This window comes from Ailuropoda melanoleuca, chromosome 8 (genome assembly GCF_002007445.2).
Source record: "Ailuropoda melanoleuca isolate Jingjing chromosome 8, ASM200744v2, whole genome shotgun sequence".
NCBI lineage: Eukaryota > Metazoa > Chordata > Mammalia > Carnivora > Ursidae > Ailuropoda > Ailuropoda melanoleuca.
Genome location: NC_048225.1, coordinates 12497961 through 12523111, shown reverse-complemented (window position 1 = coordinate 12523111; position 25151 = coordinate 12497961). Strand labels below are relative to the sequence as shown.

The window sequence follows — 25151 nt, the reverse complement described above, 5'->3', positions numbered from 1 at the left end:
TCTTTACCTGTAAAATGGAGACACCAATACCTTCCTCATCAGGGATGTTGTGAGATCATCAAAGGAGACCATGGACTTTCAGGATGTAGCACAATGCTTGACACAAGCTGGTGTCCATCAACCCATGCCCTGCCCTCTCCCTCACGTCCTCGAAGCCTTACAATGAATATTTGCAGGAGGCATTTATAACGGTGGGGGAGACATTGGGGGCAGTGGGGACTCTCTTGGCTCCCTGAATTTCCCTCACTTATTTTCCCCCTCCCCATAGTCTTATGATGGTGCTATTATAAGGAGGGCTTGGTCTCTGGGGCGGGGAGTGGTGGTTCAAAGCTGGGGAATCAAGAAGTGCCTGGAGAATCTTGTTTCTCTGTCTCTAGCAGGAGGTCTGGGCCCAAAAGAGCTCACTGCTTGATGCTTCTCCATCGCTATCGCCATGGTGACTGGCTGCCACCTGAATTCCTTAGCATCCTGACTGAGGCAAAATCGCCCCTATAGGATGCTGTCACACCTAGGTCCTGCTGGCCCTGTACTCTGACTGCCATGGGTGGGGGCTCAGTGTGAGAGAGCTGTTGCCCCGAAGCTGGAGTACCACCACGGCCTCTGAACCTCTGTCTGCCTTTCTATCTTCATTCTCTCACTGCACACTAACCCGAGCGTACCCTAACAGGCACCATCTCTAGGCACAGCCTTGCCGCAGGATCCCAGCCGGGAAGCCTGGACTTTGAAGTCAGCTGGATCTCATTGGAAGGCTGTTTCTAGTATTTACTAGTGGTGTCATCTTGGGTTAGAGTTACTAGTTATACTAATATATATAACTATCTATTATTTATACTAATAGACTATACCTCATGGGGGTCTTGTGAGGCTCTTGTAAGGTGGTATATAGGAAAGAGTTTTGTTAAATTAAAAACACTGAGCAAATTTGTGGGGTGGGTGGGACCAGGCTAGCAGTGTTTGAGGATCTGTTACATGTCCATTATGGTTTTAAACCCTGAACACATATTTCATTGAATTCAAAGCATGAGGTAGGGCTCAATTATTTATTTATTGTAGTTTTGATTGAAGTATAGTTGACATATAATATCATATTAGTTTCAGGTGCACAATATAGTGATTTGACAATTACATACATTATGAAATGCTCACCATGATAAGTGTAGTTACCTCTGTCACCATACAAAACTACTGCAATATTATTGACTGTATTCCCCATGCTGTACTTTTATCCCCATGACTTATTTATTTTATAACTGGAGGTTTGTAACTCTTAATCCCCTTCACCTGTTTCGTCTGTCCCCCCACTGTCTCCCCTCCATCAACCGCCAGTTCTCTGTATTTAAGAGTCTGGTTTATTTTCTTTCTTTATTTGTTTGTCAATTTTTCATTGCACCCACAAGGAAATAGAGGCTCAGAAAAGCTAAGTAAGTTGAGCTCACCTAGCAGGAAAGAGCCAGAGCTTGAAATGTTATCAGTTCCTTCTCGTGAGAACTTCTGAGAGATCACTGTTTTTATTGATACAGATTCACAAAGACGTTTTTTATTGAGCACATACTTAGGGGGGCCTCTAGGGGACACTAGAGCAGTATGACAGGGTCAAGGAGCTTACATTCCCTTTGTGATAATAGGACCTGAAAAGTGAGCCAGACTTTGAGAGGGGAACCCATGACAAAAGCCAAGTATGGAGACAGGCAACCTGAGTTCTTAAGGTCAAGAGGGGGCTGCTCCTCCTGGGCTGGAGGTCATGAGGGGTGGGGGACGTGGGGTAGGCTTTAAAAGAATGGGTAGGGTTTGAAGAGGCAGAAAATGTGGGTGGGCAAATCTCGTGGGGATTCGGACCATCTGTAGAGAGCCCTAGAAATGTGCCAAATGGTGGGGGAGGGCCATGGGTTATTTTCCACATGGCTCTGCAGAGAGTTGGCTGTTACTTGCATGAGTCAGTTCAGTAGCAGAAGCCAGTATGTGCCCCAGGGCGTACTCAGGCGTGTGCCCCTAGAGCCCCAGCTTGCTTCAGAGTCACCTTCTTTTCTGTGGAAGCCTGAAGCAGAGCAGGCACTGAGTCTCTTCCCGCCATATCTGCGTCTTCCCTTCAAAGCAGCCTATCCAGTGGCTCCCAAACTGGCCCTCTCACTCTTCAGATGTTAGGCTCCGCTTGATCAAACTTGATGCCCCCAACGATGGGGTCAGAGGAGGTGACTATATGCTGCTGGGTCCTGGCCTAGCTAAGCTGGGGCCCTGAGGGCTCTCAGAGCAGGCATGGGGCCCAGGGCCTTCCCTGCCACCTGAAGCCCAGTGGTGGGGATGAGCAGTCAGGCCTGGAAGTTGCTGCTGAAATAGGGTGAATTTGGTTAATTTCAGACCAGGATGGGGGTGAGGGTGAAGATAGCATGGGCAAGCTGTGGGTAGCTAAGAGTGGAGTGGGGATGGGTGCATGCCGGCGAAGGTGGGAAGATCAGAGAGCAGGTCCCCAGTCCCTCAGCTTCTTCCTTTGACCCCATGTCTGTGCTGGGCCAGGGATCCCTCTGGGCGACTTCTGCCTCCTCATGTGAATACTTTGTCTCATCTCCTGCAGGACATCCATGGATCCTGAGCTAGGTCTATCAGTTGTGTGTAAGGAGATCCTGGGTGCAGAATATGTGCCAGTTGGCAAGCTCCATAATCGCAATGTGGTCACTTAACTTAGTGTGACTCAGATGACCACATTTATAGGCTGGCCGATTTATTCATCATGCCTGGAACGTTGGACTACTCAGTCCCCATGCCCTTCTAGGTGCTTGAACAAATACCCCTTCAAAGCACCCTCTTTTCTTTGGGCATCTCCCTGAAGTCTGGCTTTTGATGGTCCCGTTTTCCATTCCAGGCTCCCCAGTCAAGTGCTCAGGCCCACTGTGGCCCCCATACTCCAGTAGTACTGCCCCCACTTTCTCTCCCACTTTTGCATTTAGAGCCTCTGTCTTGGGTGGGAGTTTTCTCTCTTTCCCCTCCCTTCACTACCTTCTTGAACCCATGCCCCTTTCTTTTCTCCTCCTCTTGTTCAGGCTTTCTCCATCTCCTTTTGGTGGCTCAGCCAAGCCTGTCCTCCTCCTTCTAGACTCTGAAATGTTGTCTAGGTTATGTTGCTCTCCAAGCCCCTACTGATTTTTTTTTTTAATTTGGAGTCTTCTTCCAGAAGAGTGTTCCTCTTGGAGATCACTGGACTGAGAAACTGACCCCAATCAGAAGGTGAATATATTATGCCAGTGGTAACATACTTGTAATTTGTCATGGCCCTTCTGAAGTTATGTCTTAACCCAATGAAATGGTGAGCAATCCAGGCAAAATTTTAAGGCTATAGATTAAGATTCTTGGGGAGGACATCTTCTGAAACTCCTCATAGTTTAGGTGGTCTTAATCTCAGAGAGGGTTCCAGATTTGACCTACCATCTTGTTCACTCTCTGTTTCTTCTTTTGTCTGCCTTTGTCCTTCAGTTGGCCTTCACACTTTGGGCTAGAAACTAGGGTGTGGCATACAGGAATGGGATGCATGGCCCATATCATTCATATCTACCTTCCCATAGGAGAACATGGTAAGGAGAAGGCAGGACTCCTGGGACATCCAGTTGTTCTTTAACTTCCTTTCTCCTTACCAGTCACTTTCTCGGATACTCCTGGCAGGGAGAAGGGATGGCTTTTTATTCTTTAGGTCATCAAACATCTAGGACTGGATTCATATGGCTCAGACCCCTCTGGACTCTAAAATTATAGTGGTTCTCAACTTTTTCTTTCTATGCTTCCATCCATTACTCTGTGGGCCCCACCATGATGGAAACCAAAGTCCACCTTTTTCCGAGAAGGCCATTTGTTTGTTTACAGGCATTCTGTTATTATAGTTATCACTTCCAGTAAATTTTAAAGACATAAAAAACTGCAAGAGTATTGTTAGGAGCCTATTTTATTGCTCTGGCTTTAAAACAAACAAAAATAGTAATTCCATTTAGTTGAAAATCATAGGAGTGCTGTATTGTTGAGTATAAATTTTACTGCTATAGTAACTCTGTGCCACAAAGATAATAAACACAATTGAAGAGTGATTATTGGCAGGCCCAGTAGACAGTAGGCAACACATCATACATGCAGGGCCAGCTGGGACTTGAGGTGGAAGGTTGTTTTTTAGTGTTCTGAGAACTAGGTACAGTAGTCCCCCTTATCGATGGGGGATATGTTCAAGGACCCCCAGTGACTGCCTGAACCCGTGGATAGTACCGAATCCTATATATGCTGTGATTTTCCCTATATGTCCATACCTACGATAAAGTTTAATTTGTAAATTAGGCACAGTAAGAGGTTAACAACAATAACTAATAATGAAATAGAACAACCATAACAATATACTGTCATAAATATTAGGTGAATGTGGTCTCTCTCTCCTCTCAGAATCTTATTGTACTGCACTCACCCTTCCTATTCTTGTGATGATGTGAGATGATAAAATGCCTTTGTGATAAGTGAGGTGAGGAGTGAGGGGAATGACGTAGGCATTGTGATGCAGTATTAGGTTTCTGTTGCCCTTCTGATGAAATGTGCCGGAAGGAGGATCATCTGCTTCTGGACTGTGGTTGACCAGAGATAACAAATCAAGGAAAGCTAAATGGCAGATATGGGGGGAGACGGGGCTATGCTTCCTTGTATGCAGAGGGTGGTGTAGGGTGGTAGAAAAAGCACTATAACCAGCCATCTCTTGCCCACTTCTAACTGTGGAGAGTGGAACAGTTCATGTAACTTCATCAACAAAATGAGGGTAATTCTACCAGGTTGCAAAGATTACATGTAAAGGTTCTTGGAATTGCTCAACTATAAATTCTATGAAGGCAGGACCCCTGTCCATCCTGTCCCCTTTATCCCTCATGCTACCTCCATGCCTAGCTTGTAATAGGTTTATTAATGTACCTATCATTGTAATGTTTTTGTTGTTGTTATAATTTCTTTTATTTAATATCACTGGTAGGCCATCAAAAGTCTCCAATGTAGTTAATCCCTCTGCTTCCTCTTTTGCCTCAACCAGCAACCCATCTCTCTAAATCTAGTGTCCTAGGGCCTACCTCATAAGCGATAGAGAACTACAGTTGGGAAGTCGAAAGAAGACTTGAATTATAAAGAAAAAAACAAAAGGGCTTTTTCACCAACCCATGAGATTGACGAGCTACAAATATGTATATTTTAACCTTTTGGCAAAACATTTCTGAAGCGAATTACAATACTTGATTTAATAGCAAGACTCCCAGACACAAAATGTGTCTCAGATAGGCCAGGGATTTGTTGCTTGATTTATAGGAAATAGTTTTGGTGTAAATGTTTATTACAGTCAAGTTCTCTTTAAAGGTGATATATGGCATTATCACACATTAGCATGAAAAGTGGTGTCTCCAGGTCTCGCAGACCGCGCCAGGTCAGAGCTTCACGTCTTCCATGGCTGGGAACATTGCTCTCCATCATCTCACCCAGCAGCGCTCACGGTTCTTTGTCAACTTTATGTCTCAATTGTCACACCTGCACAGCTCCTGTCAAGCATCAAAAGTTCTCGGTTTGCACCTTTTGGCATTGTAGATGACCCTCTGCTTTTTGGATTGTTAATTCTACTCCTTGGAGAGAGCCCAGCAAATGTAGCCAATCAGGGAACCTCAGTTTCCATTCCTGTAAAATGAGGAATGAGGATAGTGTGCTTCCTGCCACTACTTGGTCCTTAAAAGCAGGTTCCCTGTTCTATTTTCCTTCCATCTCCAGTGCTAGGCATGGTACCTGACACTTGGCGAATGAGTGAATGATAGTGTTTGTGGGAGATTTGGGGTAATGAGGAGCTGTATAATTTGTTTTTTTAGACATTCAGGGACGAGGATTCTATTAAATATCAGTGAAACTCTCTTCTCGCCTTCTTTCTTTCACTTGGCCCCTTTGCCTTCAGAGATGCCCAACTGATTTGGCTTCTAAACCCTGACACTGCAGTGAGTTTCAAGCTCCTGCCCCATACCTCCCCAGGCTGCCCCTCATTGTCTGCTTTTTAGCCCCATCCCTCGTGGATGGAGTTGGCAAACACAATATAATTATATTGGAAATCATAGGTTCCCAGAGACTGGGGAATAATTATGTTTAATAGGAATAAAATGAATTCCCAGTTGCCCTCTTTGGGGTGGATGACAGTCCGACCCTATATTTACCTTGTAATGATATGGCAATTACCATCTAATAATTACCCTACTGCCTGGCATCTGCCCAGCCATTAATTGGTTAATGGCCATTGTGCCATGCAGGGAATTGAGGAATATGCCGCTCCTTAATTTCCATAACTTAAAAATCCTCAGCAGAATGGGGGAGGCTCTTAGAAGACAGTCACGTGGGGAGATGGAAGGAGCAGTGCCACCTGCAAAAGGATTGGGGTTCTTGGCTGAGTGTCTTTTCCCCAGGAAGCCTTCCTAGGAGTGGTGGCAGGTGGAAGATACACAGAGGAGAAGTCCACTGAGGTTCAAATGACTCTTCTCACTCTCATCTTTATGGCAATGGAAGGACCAGAGATGTTGGGGTGAGTCATAATTAAAGACCAATTTAAAGCCCTTTGTACCCCTGAAACATTAATTAAAATCATTTATTCATTTAGTCTATTTATTGAGCACACGCAGAAAGCAGTGAACTTCCAGCCTCCTTATTGCACATTGATCTTGCTCTTTTCTGAACCTCTCCTTGGAGCCTTGACTGGCTAAGCCTGCCTTATGTATTCTCCTTGTGGTTCCCGGGTCTCAGTATTGCCTCAAAAGCAGATTGGGAGCTTTCTCAGGGCAACATTTGTATAAACCATCTTTTTTTTTTTAATAAGATTTTTTTTAATTTTAATGATTTTTTTATTATATTATGTTAATCACCATACAGTACATCCCCAGATTCCGATGTAAAGTTCGATGCTTCATTAGTTGCGTATAACACCCAGTGCACCACGCAATACGTGCCCTCCTTACTACCCCATCACCAGTCTATCCCATTCCCCCACCCCCCTCCCCTCTGAAGTCCTCAGTTTGTTTCTCATAGTCCATAGTCTCTCATTAAACCATCTTTTATATTCTCTTTTTGGAAATGCCAGAGCAGGCACTTAAAATGCATGTTAATGAGTAGTATTTAGCAAGACAAGAGCATAGAGGAAAAATGCGTGAACTTCGGGATCAGCTAGACCTGGGTTTAAGTCCCAGCTTTGTCACTAATTAGTTGTGGGACCCTGGGTAAATCCTTTACCTTCTCTAAGATCTGAAAAATGGGAGTAATGATAGCTAATACATAGTGCTTGTCACCCAATACACAGTTGATACCAAAATGGTTTCTAATATTATAATATGTCTGTGTGTTATATTTGCATATTAATGGTATCATGTATGTACATTCAAAATATATATTTGGAAATGTGTCTGTATACATATGTGTGTATACATATATATACACGCTTGGAGATACATACACACACATATATATACACACATATAACAGGGTAAGCACTTTGTTCTTGGTTTCATGGGAGCAGAGGTAATGGGGGTTGGAGTCCTGAGTAACTGTAAATACATTTTGTGGTTAATTTCTCTCTGACCCGTGAGTAGACCAGCACTCTGCCTCAATCCAGAGAATCATTGGAGATCATTCAGATCCCACTGGGGAAAAATTACATTGAAAGCACCATGCAATCCAACTTTCACACATGTTATTTCATTGAATCCTTGTATTAACTCTATGAGGGGAACAGTATTGCGCAAGTTAGAATGACTGGGCAATAAGGAGATGATTTTATTATGACTATTTGCAATGGGGAGAATGCTCATTAATGAAGAGTGTATCAAAGAAAAGGAAGGGGGCATATAATTTTATACAGGCAAGTAAGCAAGGGAACCATCAGTGAATCTTACAGGAATCATGAGGAAGGATGGAGGTGGGTCTTAAACTAAAAATAACAGGAGAGATTAGTTACCTTGTCCAACATCTCATCACCAGTTTGAAGTGGGGATGCCTCAGAATCCCAGCCTGTCTGGCTCCAAAGCTGCCATTTTGTTGCAGTTGCGGGGCCTTTTCTTAATTCATGGTTTTATTCAACAAATAATGATACACTGCTATATGCCAGAAACTGTTCTGGGTGCTGGGGACTGTTCACTGAAGAGCTCTGACTTCATGGAAGTTCCATTAGAGTAGGGTAGGGACATGGAATAACTTGAGTAAATGAAGAAGATGATGGGTTTTAATTTGAGATGGGGATTAAGTGCTACAAAGGAAATAAAACAGGATGATGTGATGAAGAGTGCCTCGAAGTGGGGCAGGCTTCTCCGAGGGGTGACAGCTGAGAAAGGGCCATGTACACAGCTCAGGGGTGTGGATACAAAGGAAGAATGTTCTAAGAAGAGGGAACATCAAGTGAAAGGCCCTACGGGAATGAGCTTGCCTTGTTTGGATATTATGCAAAGCGCAATGGAGGAAGCCATCAGCAAAGCAACAGAAACCATCGGATGGTATTAGAGGAGAGAGTTCACAATGTGAGCATTTGTGCAAGGTCGGGAAAGGGTGCTCCTGCACTTGGGCTAGCCTGTCAACTATGAGTGGTCCCTTCCCCTGGGCATGCATCCTGCTGACTGTGAGGATGGAAAACACAGTTATCCTTTTGTCTACAGCCTGGGGACCAGTGGTTGGCCTTCTGTGGCTGGGCCTTTGCCAGCTTTGCTAACCATCTAACTTCCTTATCGTACTGAAGTGTCAGTGTGCTTCCCTCTACTGTAAGCCTCATGCATTCTGCAGTGGATAGAGCAGGGAATATGACCCATTTCCCACCTTAGAGATGAGGAATCATAGGGGTTACGTGGTAGCCCCAAGATCCCAAAGCTAGTTAATTAAGGGACTTCAACTGGAAACCAGGTTTTGTGGCTACTGGGCTGAGTATCCCCCATTCCACCCACCCCCACCCTGGGGGCACTTACAGAGACTTCAGGGCAGGATTGTGCAAGGATGCCCAGTGAGTCCTAAAGCCATTTAGAATAATAGATGGAACCAGAGGGTGCTCAGCATTTAGTGGTCTGCCAGGCCAGGGCCTATGAGCGAGCTATCAGCTGTGATCTACCTGTGAGCTATCAGCCACTATTATCTGCTATTAGCACTGCCCTCTATTAGCAACTATTATCACTTACCAACTATTAGCCACCATTAGCTACTATTTTCACCTAGCTCCTATTATCCATTATTAGCTCCTCTTATCAACTATCCACTATTATCCACTATCAGCTTCTATTATCTTCAACCATTATCCAGTATCTTCCATTTGTTATCTGTGATCTGCTATCAGCTACTATCTATTATCTGCTGTGTGCTACAATCTATCAGCTACTTTTTATTCTCTACTATCTATAGTTACCTACCGTCTACCAGCTACAATCTATTATTTAATATCCATCAGCTCTCATCTAGCTACCATTCTCCATCCGTTCTTTCTACCTAAGCTCATACACAGTAATTAATATCCATTAGAAATCTCAAGCCAGAACTTTGCTTATAGATGTCCCTCTGGGGCGGGAGTCCCTGGTCCACCATATGAGTTTTGAGTGGCACTATCCATGGTGGGGCCTGTATATTCACAGCCAGGAGGCCATAGACCTTCTCTTCTCTGCCTAGCATCCCTGGCTCATGCATCCATCAGACTCCTGACTACCCCATCGCAGATTCAGGGTGGTCTTTGACTGGAGGAGTCAAAGGTCCACTTAACGGGACTCGAAGAGACATAGCTTTAATGACACACGTTCAGTTTGATTAGTTAAAGCCCTCAAGAGGGAGAATGTCTGCTCCCACTGGACTAAGAATTCAGAACCGTGCCTATGCGACAAGACAGATCAGAATGGTCTTGACGTACCTGCCCCTCATCCTGAAGCACACGCGTGACCCAGGTGTGCCCAGACAGACATCAGAGACAGGCTGGGAGCACGTGCTGAGAGGCAACACAGAAGTGAGGAGTGCTGGGTGCACAAGGACAAGAACAGCTCTGCTTTTTTGTGGTGGCCAACGGCTCGGAGGCAGGTGAGGTGGAGGACATTTTCCTGGGAGGCCCGGATGCTGCCTGGCCACAGGGTCCCTGTCTCTGGAGGCGGATGGTGCTGTGGAAGATCTGGATGTGTGGTCATGTTGTTTGGGTTGAAGTCTTGTTCCAGCTACTAGTGTAAGACCTTGAGCAAGTCATTTCACTGTGGGCTTTCATGAAGGAGACATGCACACATGTGACCCAGGTTGCCAGGAGAACCATTCTAGGGGATGGAGAGGCAGTGGCAGGCTGGAGCTTGTCAGCTCAGAAGGAACCCCTCCAGAGGTGGAGGAGACTGGGTAAAGATTCATCAAGTGTCACAGCTGGGATGGTTGTTAGCATCCAGAATGGGGTCTTCCAAATTGTGGGTCATGACCCCTTAGGGGAGTGCAATCAAATTAATGGGCTGTGACCAGCATTAAAAAAAAAATAGAATAAAATAGAATAACAGTAAAGCACATCACATAGAGTATGGATAAGCTTTGTTTTGTGAAAAGATAATATTTATAGGTGAACTGGGTCATAAGAGAAAATGTTATTTCTTTTTTTTTTAAAGATTTTAATTTATTTATTTGACAAGGACAGCCAGCAGAGAGGGAACACAAGCAGGGGGAGTGGGAGAGGAAGAAGCAGGCTCCTAGCGGAGGAACCTGATGCAGGGCTCGATCCCAGAACGCTGGGATCACACCCTGAGCCAAAGGCAGATGCTTAATGACTGTGCCACCCAGGCGCCCTGAGAAAATGTATTTCTTACTGTGAATTGTAGTAAAATAAGTTTGAAAACCATTGACCTGGTCCAGTTTTCCAATTTAGAGATCAAGGCTCGAAGAGGTTAAGTGCCAAGCCAGGGCAAGAATATGCCACTACTGAAAAAGGATGATGGCTTAGCCAGGGATAGGGTCTGTCCTCTCCCACACCTCTCCAGGGGAAGGGGCCCTTTGAGTGCGTTGAGGTGGGGACTCCCTTACTGGAAGAGGGGAGGAAGAGATCAAAGGGATTTCTAAATAGTGAGTCAGAGGTACCAGGACTGCTAATAGTGACCCGGGAAGTATTCTTGCATCCAGGGCAGCACTGTGCTTTACCCAAGGCTGTAGATAATGAGTCCAGCCTCAGCTCAGCCCTGGCCCCAAGGGAGATTTTAGTCTATTAGCATCCGCGGGCAGCCTTTGGGACCAGCTATGGATTTGGAGTCAGACAGACCTGGGGTTCAAGTCCTGCACCCCCACTTATAGACCAGGTCAGACATGCCATGTCAAGTTTGTAAGTTTCCCCATGTGTAAGTGGAAATGCCTACCGTGAGAATTTTTTTTTTTAAGTAAGAATTAAAAAAAATAACAAAAGGAAAGAGCTAGGCATTTGAATGCATTTAATAAATGCTTGCACCTACCACCTCCCTTGTACCCCCAGCCCCAGTGCTTCATAGTTTGCAAAGGCTTCCGTATTCATTGACTATCAGTTTCAGCCAGCAGAGACAGTTCTTAGACAAATAGGTCAGTAAATACATTTAGTATTTACATTTATGCAGGCAAAGAGGGCAATGTCGCTCACCAAGACAGTGATGGCATAAAGAGATCCCAGCAGACAGACAGATATAGAAGCCATACCTTCTTCCAGAAATCTCCAGTACCCTGAGATGTCTAGCAGTGTACACCTTCAGCCACCCTCCGAGAAGCTTTGACGCTGGGCAGCATGGAGGCCTGGTTTGGGATGGCTGGTGTTCCTCTTCCCTCCCTCCTCAGCTTGGCTTGTATTAAAACCACTGACCAGGCAGATGCACTTCCTTTCTTGTCCTATGGACCTAAGATGAATCTAGCCAAGAGGCCCATTAATGAGAAACATGATCTAAACCTGGAAGGGCTTAAATGCTCTGGGGAAAAATATTGTTTTTTCCACATTCTAAAAAAGTGCTTCTATTATCTCCCTCAAGATAAATTCCAGCTATTTACTCACAGTTTTCTCTATGAAAAAAGCATATGCATTCCCTGGGGGCGTCTTTCTTGCTTGATAACCTCATAACCAGATTGTAGACGCATATATATCAAGATGCTTGTTACGAGGCACCTTCTCTCTCTCAGGTGTAAAGATAGATAGATGAGGATGAGCTTCATGTACTCAGACGGCAGGCAGCCCAGGTCCTTGCTTTTTGAGCAGGCCACTTCCCACGCGAGTTCCCTGCCTGTTTGGATGATGCTGTTTTTTCCACAGTGACAGTGACTCCACGTGCTGGCCTGAGGGCCCATCCCTTGAAGAACCAGGCCAGGCACAAGGTTCTCCTCCTTGTACCCGTGGGACAGGCTGCAGACAGAGATGAATGGGGCCTGAGGATCTTCTGGGTAGGCATGGATTTTGTATAAGTTGTCCCACTGTCCTTCAGATACGTTTGCATTTGCCTTGTTTTCTGGTTGGGAATTGTGGGAACTATAGCTAACTTTTCCCCTTGCCAAATTCACTTCCCAGTCTCACCTTCCTCAGTGAGCTCTCTCCAGAAAAGATTCCTTTCTCTGGGAAGCCCTCACTAATCTTGTCCAAATGCTTGTAGGCTACTGAAATAAAATCAAATTCTATATTTAATCCATGTGAGGAGGAGTCCAGCTAGTCCTCCGTGGCTGTGAGTTCTCCAAGCATAGCTTCCTGAGGTTGACGATTCACCCCTGCTGGTAGGGCTGACAGAGTTCTGCTCCTTCATCCCCTCCTCCGTAGCTTTATTGGGTATAATTTACATACTATAAAATGCACTCATTTTGAGTGTACAATTCAATGATTTTTAGTATATTTACAGAGAAGCACTGCTACATTACAATCTAATTTTAGAACATTTATGTTACCTCATAAAAGTAACCCTGTACTCTCAGCCATCCTCCTCCCACCTCCCCCGCTCCTAGCTCTGAGCAAGCACTAATCTGCTTTCTGCTGTTATAGATTTGCCTATCCTGGACGTTTCATTTAAACAGAATCACACATTAGGCGGTCCTTTGTGACTGGCTTCTTTGACTTAGCATAATACTTTTGAGTTTCATCCATGTTGTAACATGTATCACTACTTTGTTCCTTATTATTTATTATTATCCTTATTTATTTTGTTTACCCAGACACACATTGATGAACACTTGAGTTATTCCTAATTTCTGGCTAGTAAGAATAATGCTGCTATAAATATTCACATGCAAGTCTTTGTGTAGACATATGCTTTCATTTCTCCTGGGTAGATATGTAGGAGTGGAATGACCAGGTCATATATTTATATACTCTATGTTTATATTTATTATATACTCCGTGTAAGACATTTTAAGAAAGTGCCAAGCTATTTGCCAAAGTGGCCGCACTATTATACATTTCCGTCAGCAGTATATGGGCTTTCTAGTTTCTCCATATCCTCACCAAAAATTGTTACTCTATGTCTTTTTGATTATAGCCATCTTAGTGGGTGTAAAGTGGTATGTCATCGTGGTATTGATTTGCCTTCCCTAATTGCTAATGATGTTGAGCATCTTTATACTTATTGACCATTCATATGTCTTCTTTGGTGAAATGTCGATTCGAATCTTTTGCCCATTTTTATACTGGATTGTTTATTTTACTGTTGAGTTGGAATAATTCTTTGTATATTCTGGTGTGATAGTTTTACATTGCTGCTGTAACAAATTACCTCAATTGTATCATTTTGTGCTCTGTAGGTCAGAAGTTTGACACAGGTTTCATTGAGCTAAGATCAATGGGTTGGTGGACTCGAAGGGAGAGTCTGTTTCCTTGTCTGTTCCAGCTTCTAGAAGTTATCCGCATTTCTTGACTTGTGGCCCCCTTCCTCTATCTTTAGAGCCAGAAAGGTGCCATGAATTTGACCCCTTTTCCATTGTCACATCTTTTTCTGACTGCAACCTAGAAGTACTCTCTGATTTTAAGGATTTCATGTGATTAGATTGAAGTCATCTGCATAATTCAGGGTCATCTCCCCATCTCAAGGTCCTTCACCTTAATCACATCTGCAAAGTTTCTTTTGCAGCGTAAGGTAATGCATACAGAGTTTGTAGGAATTAAGACATGGACGTCTTTGGGGTGGTGTGTGTGGGGTGGGTCATAATTCTGCCTGCTAGATAGGGACACAGGTCCTTTGTCAGATATATGATTTGTAAATGTATTTACATGTTTTCTCCCAATCTGTGGCTTATCTTTTTATTTTCTTGGTCTCTGAAGAGAAAGGGTTTTTAATTTTTATGAAGTCCCATTTATTAATTTTCATTTATTATTTGTGCTTTTGGTGTCCTATCTAGGAAATCCCAGCTTAACTCAAGGTCACACAGATTTACTTCTATGGTTTCTTCTAAGAATTTTATAGTTTTATTTCTTACATTTAATCTGTGATTGATTTTGACTTAATTTTTGTACTATGGTATGATTTAAGGGTACAGATTCATTCTTTTACACCTGGATATCCATTTGTCCCAGCACCATTTGTCGAAGAGACTGTTCTTTCCCCCATTGAATTGTCTTGGCACCACTGCCGAAATCAATTGACCATAAGTATAGAGGTTTATTTTTGGACTCTTAATTCAATCCCTCAGATCTATATGCCTATCTTTATGTCTGTTCCACACTGTCTTTATTATTAGCCATGTAGTGAGTTTTGAAATTGGTAAGTGTGAATCCTCCAACTTTGTTCTTCTTTTCAAGATTGATTTGGCTATTCTGGGTCCTTTGGATTTCCATTAAGTTTGATGCATTGTCTCTCTGCTTCCTGTGTCTTGTCACCCATAGAGAACACTTTTGGATGTATCCATCTTGTCCCTCATCCAACACATTAAAGGTTCCCAGGGAATGGGACTCTATTCTGGCGTTCAGTGTGAATCTCCAGGGAAGATGCTGTGAAGCCCCAGCAGTTGTGTTTGTTGCCTGGCAAGGCAGAGCTCCATCTGAGAGATGATGAGAGGCACCTCAGGCCTAAGAGGTTAAGGCTCAAATCCCTCATCCTGGTTTCCTCTTTCCCAACCCAAATGGAGGGCCTCTGCTCTCACCATCTGTCCCTTTGCTTTATTTTGCACTATAAATTCTGTATGCCATCAGTATTGCTGGGCTGGATTCAGTCACCCATGTCTTCATCAAATGTCAAATGTTTGTGCAATGCCTGGGATATATCTTTAATAAGTAAAAACATATTTTGGTGAAGCCAGTGTAGTCAGTCTTCTGTACAGGCAACTAAACTCAACTAAGAGACCCTGTAGCCCATGCATCTTTTTGCTTCAGGCCACGGCCTACTAAGCAAGTCTAGAGAATTTGTCTTTGAGGCTAGAAGAGGAACTGCAAACTTCTGTCCCCAAGCAACCAGCCTGGCCTCAATGCTCTGCTTTTCCTGTAGCCCTCAATGGGCTATACTTTGGGGCAGTTGGAGACCTCAGATTGTGGTGAGGAAGACCCTCTAAGTGTTCTGGCTTACAGCTACCTATGAGCCAGGGGGCGATAAGTCCTCTTCCTAGACAGACAGTACTTAACAGGTGTACTCGAGAGACACCTGGGGGATGACGCTTTTCCTGGTCCTAATCTGTCTTCTGCTGAGTTTCTTACTTCCTACCTCCACTTGCACGAAATTGAACTTGAGGTAAAGAATGTGGCCTTTTGGACTCTGCAAGGTGAATTATTAATTGCCAGACCCCTGGGGAATATATGTTGCAGACCACATGCTAAAAAGGGTCTTTCTTAGCAAATCTGTATCTTCTTCTGAAGCTATTTTCAGGTGGACCAGTTTTAAGTCATACTGAAGTTTTCAAAAAGTAGCCTTCACCCTCTGACATCTTGAATTCCTGCAAACGAATTCTGGGATACAGAAATCTTTGGAAATACATGGTTTGAGTCTTTTTAAAAAGGTCATAGTTTAATCCGTGGTTTTGCTACCTGAAAGCAAGGATTACCAACCTCCTGGCCCAGGGTAGAGGCATCTCCACTGCCCACCCCTTTGCTTCCTCAGTTCAGTCAATTGCATACAACACACCCTGCTAATATCTCATTTTACATGTGGCACAAGTAACAGAAAACTCAAGTTGAACCAGCTTGAACAATATGGAAAAATTATTGCTTACAAAACTCTGAAGTCCAGTGGTGATGGGAGACTTCAGGCATGGCTCAATCTAGGTGATCAACGTGATTTATTTCTCGACTTTTCCGTTTCTCTGATCCACCAGCCATGGTGTTGGCTTCCCCATGAGCCAGGATTCCTATAGGGTTCCAAGACAGCTGTGGTTCTCTTAAGGTGTCATAGGCCTTGTGCCAGGAGTGCTTTAAAAACTAATGATGCCTGAATCCTATTCCCGGAGATTCTGATTTAATTGGTCTGGGGTGTGCTGCCGAAGTTGAGAATCAAGACTAATCTTAGAAGTGAAAAGAAATGTAAGAAGTGAAATTCTAAAGGAACTAGTACTGAAAGGTAAAATCAAAACATTTTGGGATTTACCATATTTCATAGAATCTGAGAAGCCATTGACGGAAAGATACGCCATTATTTTATGTACCACTGAAAAAGAAAAAGCGCTGCCATTTAAACTGTGACCCTCCCATTGTCATCTGTGTCCTAATTTCAGAGATAAAATGTGAAAATAAAAGTGTGTCTCTGAATCCATGAAATAAGGTATGTATCTAAAGGAGAACTACCTTTTAAAATGGTCATCTTGGACGGAGGGATTTTATACAGATTCCTTTGAAGTTACTTCATTCAAAACACCTGTGGAATGTTTCTCCTTTGCCTTCAGAATCCATTTTCTATTTATACAAGAAAATCATAGTGTGTTGGAGCTGGCTGGGACATTAGAGGCCATCCTGACCAACCCCTGGATCGATTTAATTATAGTTGCACCTTGTTTTAGACTAAAAGTGGTATTTCCCAGCTTTAATCTCCTACTCTGTTCACCATTCTTGGCTCTGGTTAGCTTTGGGCTATTTCCAACAAGCAAATCCACCTTCCTAGGATGAAGATTTGCCACCAGTGAAGTTATTTAAAGTAATATGTAACACGTTCTTCTAGCGGTTCCCGGGATGGAAACTGAGCGGTGGGTAAGTAATGGAATCACATTTAGAATAAGCCCCTGGCCTCACTTTGATGCCTATGTTATATCATGTCAAGATCAGTCACATGGCCAGGCTTTGTTCCAGAGAGCGAAGATGCTAAGGATGGGACTTGAGGACAGTCCAAATGATGCACACCCCACACTTGCCGGTTCTTCTTCAAATATAGGACACTCGATGGTGACCAGAGGGGAAAACCTCTGATAAAGGGCAATCTAGTGGATATGAGGTAGCTTGCTACCCCATCTTAAAAACCCAGCAAGGATTTTTTTTTTTTTCTGTTTTGCAGACAGAAAAACTAAGACCCAGAAAGAGTAGGTGGCTGGGCCAGGGTCATGATAAATTGAATTTGAGCTCAAGGCAGCACAAGGTTTCTTGCCTTCCAGGCCAGGGCACTCTCAGCCAGCCTGAGCTACCGCTTCTCTTCTTAATGTTTCATAGCATTTGTGCAGCTCAGGGTTTGAGGAGGTGCCATGGCTAGAAACCAGGCACCAGGCCGAGGAAGCGTACCTGCCAGCCAGTCCACGCCAGTGGGGTCAGCGCCAGTCCTGACCACACCACCCATCCAGGGTCACAGGTGAATTCAGGCCGTGCCCTGGAGGCTCCAGGCAGCCATTCAAATCACACATTCTTTTCCACTTGTAGGACTTGGACATGGTGGCTTAGGAGGTGCTGAGCCAGTGATTTATGCAAATCTACCATCTAAGGAAAATGGGCCAGTGGTCGGGGTTGGGGGGAGTCTTTCATGAAAACCTTTCATGATATTTTAGAAACACAAGGGGGGAGACGAGATCTCAGAGGGGGCAACAGTGGTTGGCTTGACACTCTCCTCCCCGTCCCTCTGTGTCCAACACAAACATAGTGCTGACTCCAGCTAGCACGTCCCCTCTCCCGCTCAAGCTCCCTCCTCTACCCTCAGCTCCTCCGTCTACATTATCCACATCATCCCCGCCGTCCTTTTCTCATTATGTGATGGCATACTGTCTTAGAGTGTGTACTTCAGCACCTTGATGTGCATTCCAACAAGCAAGATGATGTCATTACTCCCTCTCTAGGGACCCTGCTTTGAGTGGTGTTGGTCCAGGACCTTGATTCTCAAAGTGTAGTCCCCAGAACGGCAGTATCAGCATCACCTGGGAACTTGTTAGAAATGCAAGTTCTCAGGCCCCCCAGACCTACTGCATAATAAATTTTCAGGGCAAGGCCCAGGAATTTGTATTTTACTAAGTTCTCCAGTTGGTTCAGGACAAGCTAAGTGGCACTAGTATTTCTTCAGGCCTGGCTAGACTTTAGAATGACCTAATGAGTTTACAAAACTACTGGTGACCCTCCTACCACAAATTACCTCCAGATTTCTGGGCTCGCTTGGGCAAATGTGTTTTTAAAATGCTTTCCAAGTGATTTTGATGCACAATGAAGGTTGAAGCTTGGGAACTAGTCTGACAATTTACAGATTAGAAACAGATTAAGAGGAAGAATGTGGCTTATTGGGCTCCCACAGCAGGTATGAGCCTACTGCAGAGCCCCTGGTTCCCTTCCTCCAAAGTTGTGATAGTTTCCATGCGTATGTGGGGGCTCTGTGGCTCCTAGAATCCACTCCCACATGTGTGTGCACTCCTGGGAGCCCCTGGTCTACCTTTAAGGATTTCCTTCAGAGCAATAAGCCGCACCTATGTGCTCTATCAGGGAGCACCTGCCTTTCCTGTCAACACGGGGCCTGTTTTTCTAGACTGTGTGCTCTTTAGCCCTGCCTAACTGTATGTGGAAAGCACCCTGAAGAAGGGGATGGTTCCTGCTGGGACAGCACTCTGCTTCCTGGCTTCCCTGAGTCCCCACATGAGGGCCTGGAAAGTGGGGGCCTACCAGGGACATGCATTAGCGATTCATTTGTAAGTTCCCCAGAACCAGGGCTTCATCTTAGGGTCAAGCTGGGGTCCGCTCCACTCCATTTTTCTGATGGATGCTCTGATGCTGGGAGAGGTCCTCACCTGCCCTCAGGATGCTCCAGGCTTCGCAGCCCCACTCTTACCCAACACCACCTGTCTCAGCCAACTTGCCACAGGGATGGAAGCAGGGTAGCAGAGGGAAGGGGACCCAACTAGAAGATGGGAAATATGGGTTCCTGGAAAGCAACTCTCAAGTGACTGAAGTTAATCCCCAAAGCCAAAGTGCTCCCAAATTGTTTCTGTTCAGATTTAAAATTGGTCATAGAATTGTTGCTTATTCTCCCCCACACAATAGCTGATTAAGCATCTTAATTATGTTGAATTTCCTCTAATATTAAAGTGGGTTCTCTGTGGCTTGCTCAGGGAGCAGGGATGGTGGTTTGTGGGCTTGCTAAATGACAGGGAGACGCCAACACAGGATTCAGTGTTTGCTGAAAGTCATCCAGCAAGTGAGTCACCCATGGCCTACTCAGTCGATTCTGGACCTGTGTGTGTGTGGTGTGTGTGTGTGTGTGTGTGTGTGTGTGTGGCCAGGCACCAGGGGGCAGTTACTTGGTCTGTCCACCTGCCCCTCAGTAGTGTTTGGTGCCTGTGCCATAAAAGCAGCTGGTTTCCTGGCACCCACTGCCTGGCAGATGGGCCTTGACCTTTGTAGCAACTAGCGCGGTGTTAGGTAAACAAGACCCCCTGCCCCTTCCATGCCCTGCTCCTGCTGCCAGTGAGTTCTATTTTTGACAGGCTTGGGCTGGGGAGGCTGAGAGAGTTCACAGGCAGGGGCAGAAGAGAGGGCACCTGCTGAATTGGGGCGAGAGGCAGATGGCGGCTAGAAGCATGGCCTCTCACGCCAGCCGGGTTTGGTCTGTCCACAGGAAGCAAGGAGCCTCCCCAGCTCCCACCAAGCAGTTCTGAGGATGCATTGGGGTGGCTGAGGCCATCAGGAGAAAGGGGCAAGACGAGTAGGTCAGTTCCTCAGCCACATCCTTGATCTTGAGGCTGTGAGAAGTCTGAGCAAGATGTCTCCTGATGGCAGGGCCCAGTTACTTGCAGGAGGGCCAGGCCCGATCCCAGGACCCTATTAGTCTGATGGATGGTTCTAGTGCTGCTAATGCGGTTAGGGCAGGCCGCAGCCTGGGGGCTGGGAGCTCAGAGACCGGCCAATACAGGCCCTGCTGTAATCACATTTGCCTGTACACGGAAGGCGTCCAGATTACCCACCCAGAAGCCCAGAGGACATTAGTTAAAGTCATTGAGACATATTTTTTGTATCAAGCTTTTCTTACCTTATTATTATTTTAAACAATTGGTTTACTGCCCAGGGCACGCACAGAAAGGAGCAGCTCTAAGAATGGATTATGGAAGAATAGCCAAGGCAGACCACCTCCCCAGGGTGGGCCGAGATCTGCAGGTGGGAGGGGGGCACCCCGTGCTTCCTGGCTGATAAACCAGTGAGACTCTTCCATTGCCTAAGCCTGAATGGCCACTACTTTCTTAAAATATGCTTTTTCTTTTAGATAGCTTTAGTTTTATAAAATACCCCACATCAAGTTTCTCTTATTATTAACCTTCTACATTAGTTACTTGTCACAGTTACTGGACCAATACTGATGCATTGTTATTAGCCAAAGTCTATACTTTATTCATATTTCCTTAGTGTTTACCTAATGTCCTTTTTCTGTCCAGAATCCCCTCCCCCTCAGTCCCTGGCAACCACTAACCTATTTTCTGTCTCTATGGGTTTGGCTATTGTGGACATTTCAGATAAATGAAATCTTACAGGATGTGGCCTCTTGTGTCTTGAGCCAGCCACTCGTACACATGCTTTAATAGCTTTAATTTTCATCCTTAGACTGCAGACAGAATTTTAGGGAAAACCAATTCAAGGGACATAGACAGGGCTGAACTGTGGAATTCTTGCTCCAAATCCAGTTGTTTTGACTCTAAAGCCTGAGCATGTTCTGTCTGTCATCTTTGCAAGTATTCATTCATCCAACATTTATTCAGGTCCTCTTGGTGCTAGGTGCTGGGATACAGAGGAAAACAGACCCACCCTGGTCCAAACTGTCATCATCTGACCAGACTATTGTCATATCTTTCTAACTGATCTGCTTGCCTGTGCTGGCCTACCATCTAGACCCAGCTACCAGCCGGGAAGGTCAGGTCATGTCTCAACACTCCGCTTTTTTATTTTATGCAGAGTGTGAACCAAGGGCCTTACGATGGCTGCAAGGTTCCCCGTGACCCATCTGACTTCATCTCTTACTGTTCTCTCCCTTGCTCACTCTGATTTAGGTACACTGGCCTCTATACCTTGTTCATGCACTGCCAGGCATACTCCCAGTACGGGACCTTCCCTACTTGCCATTCTCTTCTGTCTGGAACCTTCTTACTACAAGTATCTGCATGTTCACTCCCTTACCAACTTCAGATCTTTGTGCAAATAGCTTCTCAAAAAGGCCTTGCCTCACCACCTCATTTAAAATAGCAATCTTCTCTCATGTTCCTTATTCTCCTTCCCTGCTTTATTTTTCTCTGTTGCACTTTCTGCCATCTGGTACGCTATATGTTTTATTTTTTGTATGTTATCTCTCTCTTCGCATTAGAGCATAAACTCTATGAGGGAAAGGATTTTTTTTCCCTTTTGGTCTGTTCTACTTAGTGCTGTACCTCTTGGTGCTGTATTTAAAACCATAAATATGTTTGGCATGTTATATATGCTCAACAGATATTTGTTATATGAGTTATAAATTCTTCACTCTCAATCCCTTATCTCTTCTACTCAGAAACCTCCTAGGGGTCAGCTCCCTACTACTCTGGGTGAGGGAATGATACAAGAAGGAGACTTGTTCTGTTAAACCCCCAAAAGATAGAATTGATACCATTTGGGAGGGAGGGAATTCAGGAAGACAGATGCTATCCTCTGTTAGTTTGCTCATTCACTCATTCATTTGTTATTAAGTAAGTTCATCTTTGTTAAGTGAGGACTACATAAAAGGTTGCCAAATAAAATGAAAAACAACTTGTTCATCTATCTAGTGAATATTTATTGAATGCCTATTAATTTGTGGTTATCATGCTAGATATTGAAGATGTAACAGTGAACAAAAAAGATGCAGTCTCTGCCTTTATGAAGTTTGTAGTGAGGTGTGGGAGACAGACATTGAACAAATTATGACACAAATAACTTTGAAATTATAGTCTGGAATATATACTCTGGAGGAATAGATGTTATGAAAAGCTTATAGATAGGGGCATTGACCTAGTCTGGGATTCCGGGAAGATAAGGAAGAGCTTTCTTACAATCTGAACTGTCCGAAGTTGAAATACGCTGCTTTGCAACTGACTTTCCTTTGACTGAAGGGTTTAAGTGGAGGCTGGAAGACTCTGGATGGGAGTGTTGTAAAGTGCATTAAGCACAGGGTAGGTCAGAGTGGAAGCTTCTTATTTCCAAAATCTAGGAATTCAGTTGATTTTTTGTTGTTGTTGTCGTTGAACATGAAAGAGCCAGTATCAAGTTCCCTCTTGGAGGAAAAGTAGTTTTATCAATATCACCCAAATACTCCTCCATAGCTGTCTGGTGTCCCATTTCTATACAGGGTCCAGGATGGAGACTATGAGTATACCAAGATGTTGGAGAGACTTATGAATACCAGTCCCTAATAGTAATACTCCTTTGTCTCTGTGCTTCTGGCTAATTCACTGCTGTGCTCTCCTACCCTTTGAAACTAACATGATCTTTGTGAACCAGGTTGGTCAGAAATTGTTATCCAAACTTTATGGAAGATGAATTAAGGTTCAGAGGAGGTGAGATGCTGAACTTCATAAACCATGATCTTTAGATTAAAAAAAAAAAACTAAATGTTTTCCTCTATCTATTGGTTAGCTATTGCCCAAATAATGCTGTGCAACCAATCAACCCCAGACTTAGTGTCTTCAAACAATAGCCATTTATTATCAGTCATGCTTCTGCAGGTCAGCTGAGATGTGGCTCATCTAGAATGAGCTTGGCTGGATGGTTTCACTTCAGATCTTCAGATCTGTGGGTAGCTGGGGCAGCTCTGCTGCAGTCTGTGGAAGCTTTGGTAGCTCTGCTCCACGTGGCTCTTATCCTCCTCCTGGTACCATGGGATATCCAGGACATCTTCTTTTTATAATGAAGTGAGAGGTGCAAAGCCTCTTAAGGCTTAGGCTTAGAACTGTCCCACTGTTCCTTCTGACTCCTTATATGACCAAAGAAACTCACATATGTAAACTCAAAGTCAAAGGAGGGGAAATACACTCCACTTCTTCAGTGGGAAGAATTGCAAAGACACATGGAAAAGGGTATGTAGATATTGAGAGGGATCAAAGATTGGGGCAAAAAATGTAACCCACCACCTTCCATTTGTTCTTTTGTTCATTTGTTTATTAATGTACTTATTCATTCAGGCCCAAACAATGTGCCTGGCATTCTGCAAGTTGTTGAGGATACGAAGGTGTATGATACAGTCTTTATAAAGAGACAGTTTCAGTAGAGCATGAGATGTATTATGAGAGAGAGAAGCACAGAGAATCTTGGGAACACACACTTTCAAAAACCAAAAAAAAAAAAAAAAAAAAAAAAAAAAAAAAAAAAAAAAAGAAAAGAAAAAAAGAACATTGTGAGTCTTATTCCTCAATGAGGATCCAAGAGATGAATCAATGAAGGAACTAAACCAGAGCTGAAAAATTCTAGAGTTAACTCCACTCATATTTCAACCAGTGAAACCAGTTAGTTGTTTTGTTAACTTCTGTTTTGTTAAAGCAAAAAACCCTTGAAAACCTGTATTCAGTCTAAAGCAAAGTGTTGGAAGAGAGATGAGAGTAGCACCATTTATGCAAATATCATTTAGCTATGGATTTTAGAGGGAGGAATATGTCTGGGAAGTGGCAGTGAATAAATAGGAGATGTGGGACAGTTCCTGGGGCTGTAGCATAATAGCATAATAATAATACGTATTACCGTTTCTTGAGCTCTTTGTGCCAGGTTTGATGCTAAATGCTTTGCATGTGGTAATTACTGTTAATAACCCCATTTCAGAGGTGACGGGAGTGAGGTTTGGAGCACACAGCAAGGTGATGCAATTCCCTGCCTGAATGGTGAGCAGAAAAAGGATGACCAGCTGTATAGCCTCCCAGGTCAGCACCACGGACAGCAGACTTATTGGCAGGTAAAGCCCTGGATAAGATTCTGTGGGATAGAGGGGGGAATGAAGCATGAGAGACTATGGACTATGAGAAGCAAACTGAGGGCCTCAGAGGGGAGGGGGGTGGGAGAATGGGATAGACTGGTGATGGGTAGTAAGGAGGACGTATTGCATTGGTGCACTGGGTGTTATATGCAACTAATGAATCATCGAACTTTACATCGGAAACCGGGGATGTACTGTATGGCGACTAACATAATAAAAAAAACATTAAAATAAAAAAAAAGATTCTGTGGGATAAAACTGCACAAGCAGAATATCAGAAATGTTTCTGAGTGGGTTATTCTGAGTGGGTAACGTACCCACCCCTCCTCCTAGAATGGGTTCTAGTAATCAGGGGACACTTTTTTGCTAAAGACCTCATAGTATGTTTGTGTTGAGTGGGTAGGGGGACACCTTGAAATATAAGTTTGATGACAGGATCTGGGAAAGGGTCACATTCTTTTGTGAAATAAAGCAGCAGTGAGAGAGTTGGAAGATAAATTGGATTAAGGAGCAAGAAAGTATGTGGGTAGTCAGAAAGAAGGGTTCCCAAGTGGGGGCAAGAAAGAGAAGAGGTTGGGGTAAAGAGAGGGAACTAGGGGAATGTTAGAAGAATTTTCAAAGGGATGTGTGAAGTAAATCTTCATCTTCCCTACCAAATGTTAAGTAAGTCCCACACTGTTGATTATGTCAGCTGGATTTATTTGAGAGCTTGAAGAAGAGGTGAAAGGGAAAGTGAGGTCAGAGTTCCACATATGAATGAACACCTGCAAATTAACATTAACTGGTGGAGAATTTTTTCTTGGCTGTGGTAGTGGGGAGTTTCTAGGGTTTTGTCCCCTGTGCTTCACCTCGGTCTCTCTGATCAGCTTATTGTCCTTTAGAGGGCAGGCGTGGTGC

General features: G+C 44.2%; 1 long non-coding RNA gene across 1 annotated transcript in view; it reads left to right on the top strand.

Annotated features, from left to right (window-relative positions):
• LOC117803314 overlaps positions 1-25151 on the top strand; it is a 324599-nt gene that overhangs the window by 190055 nt on the left and 109393 nt on the right. The window contains exon 5 of the long non-coding RNA XR_004627015.1: positions 24104-24233. This is a non-coding gene — a long non-coding RNA (uncharacterized LOC117803314). The remainder of the gene's footprint in view (positions 1-24103; positions 24234-25151) is intronic.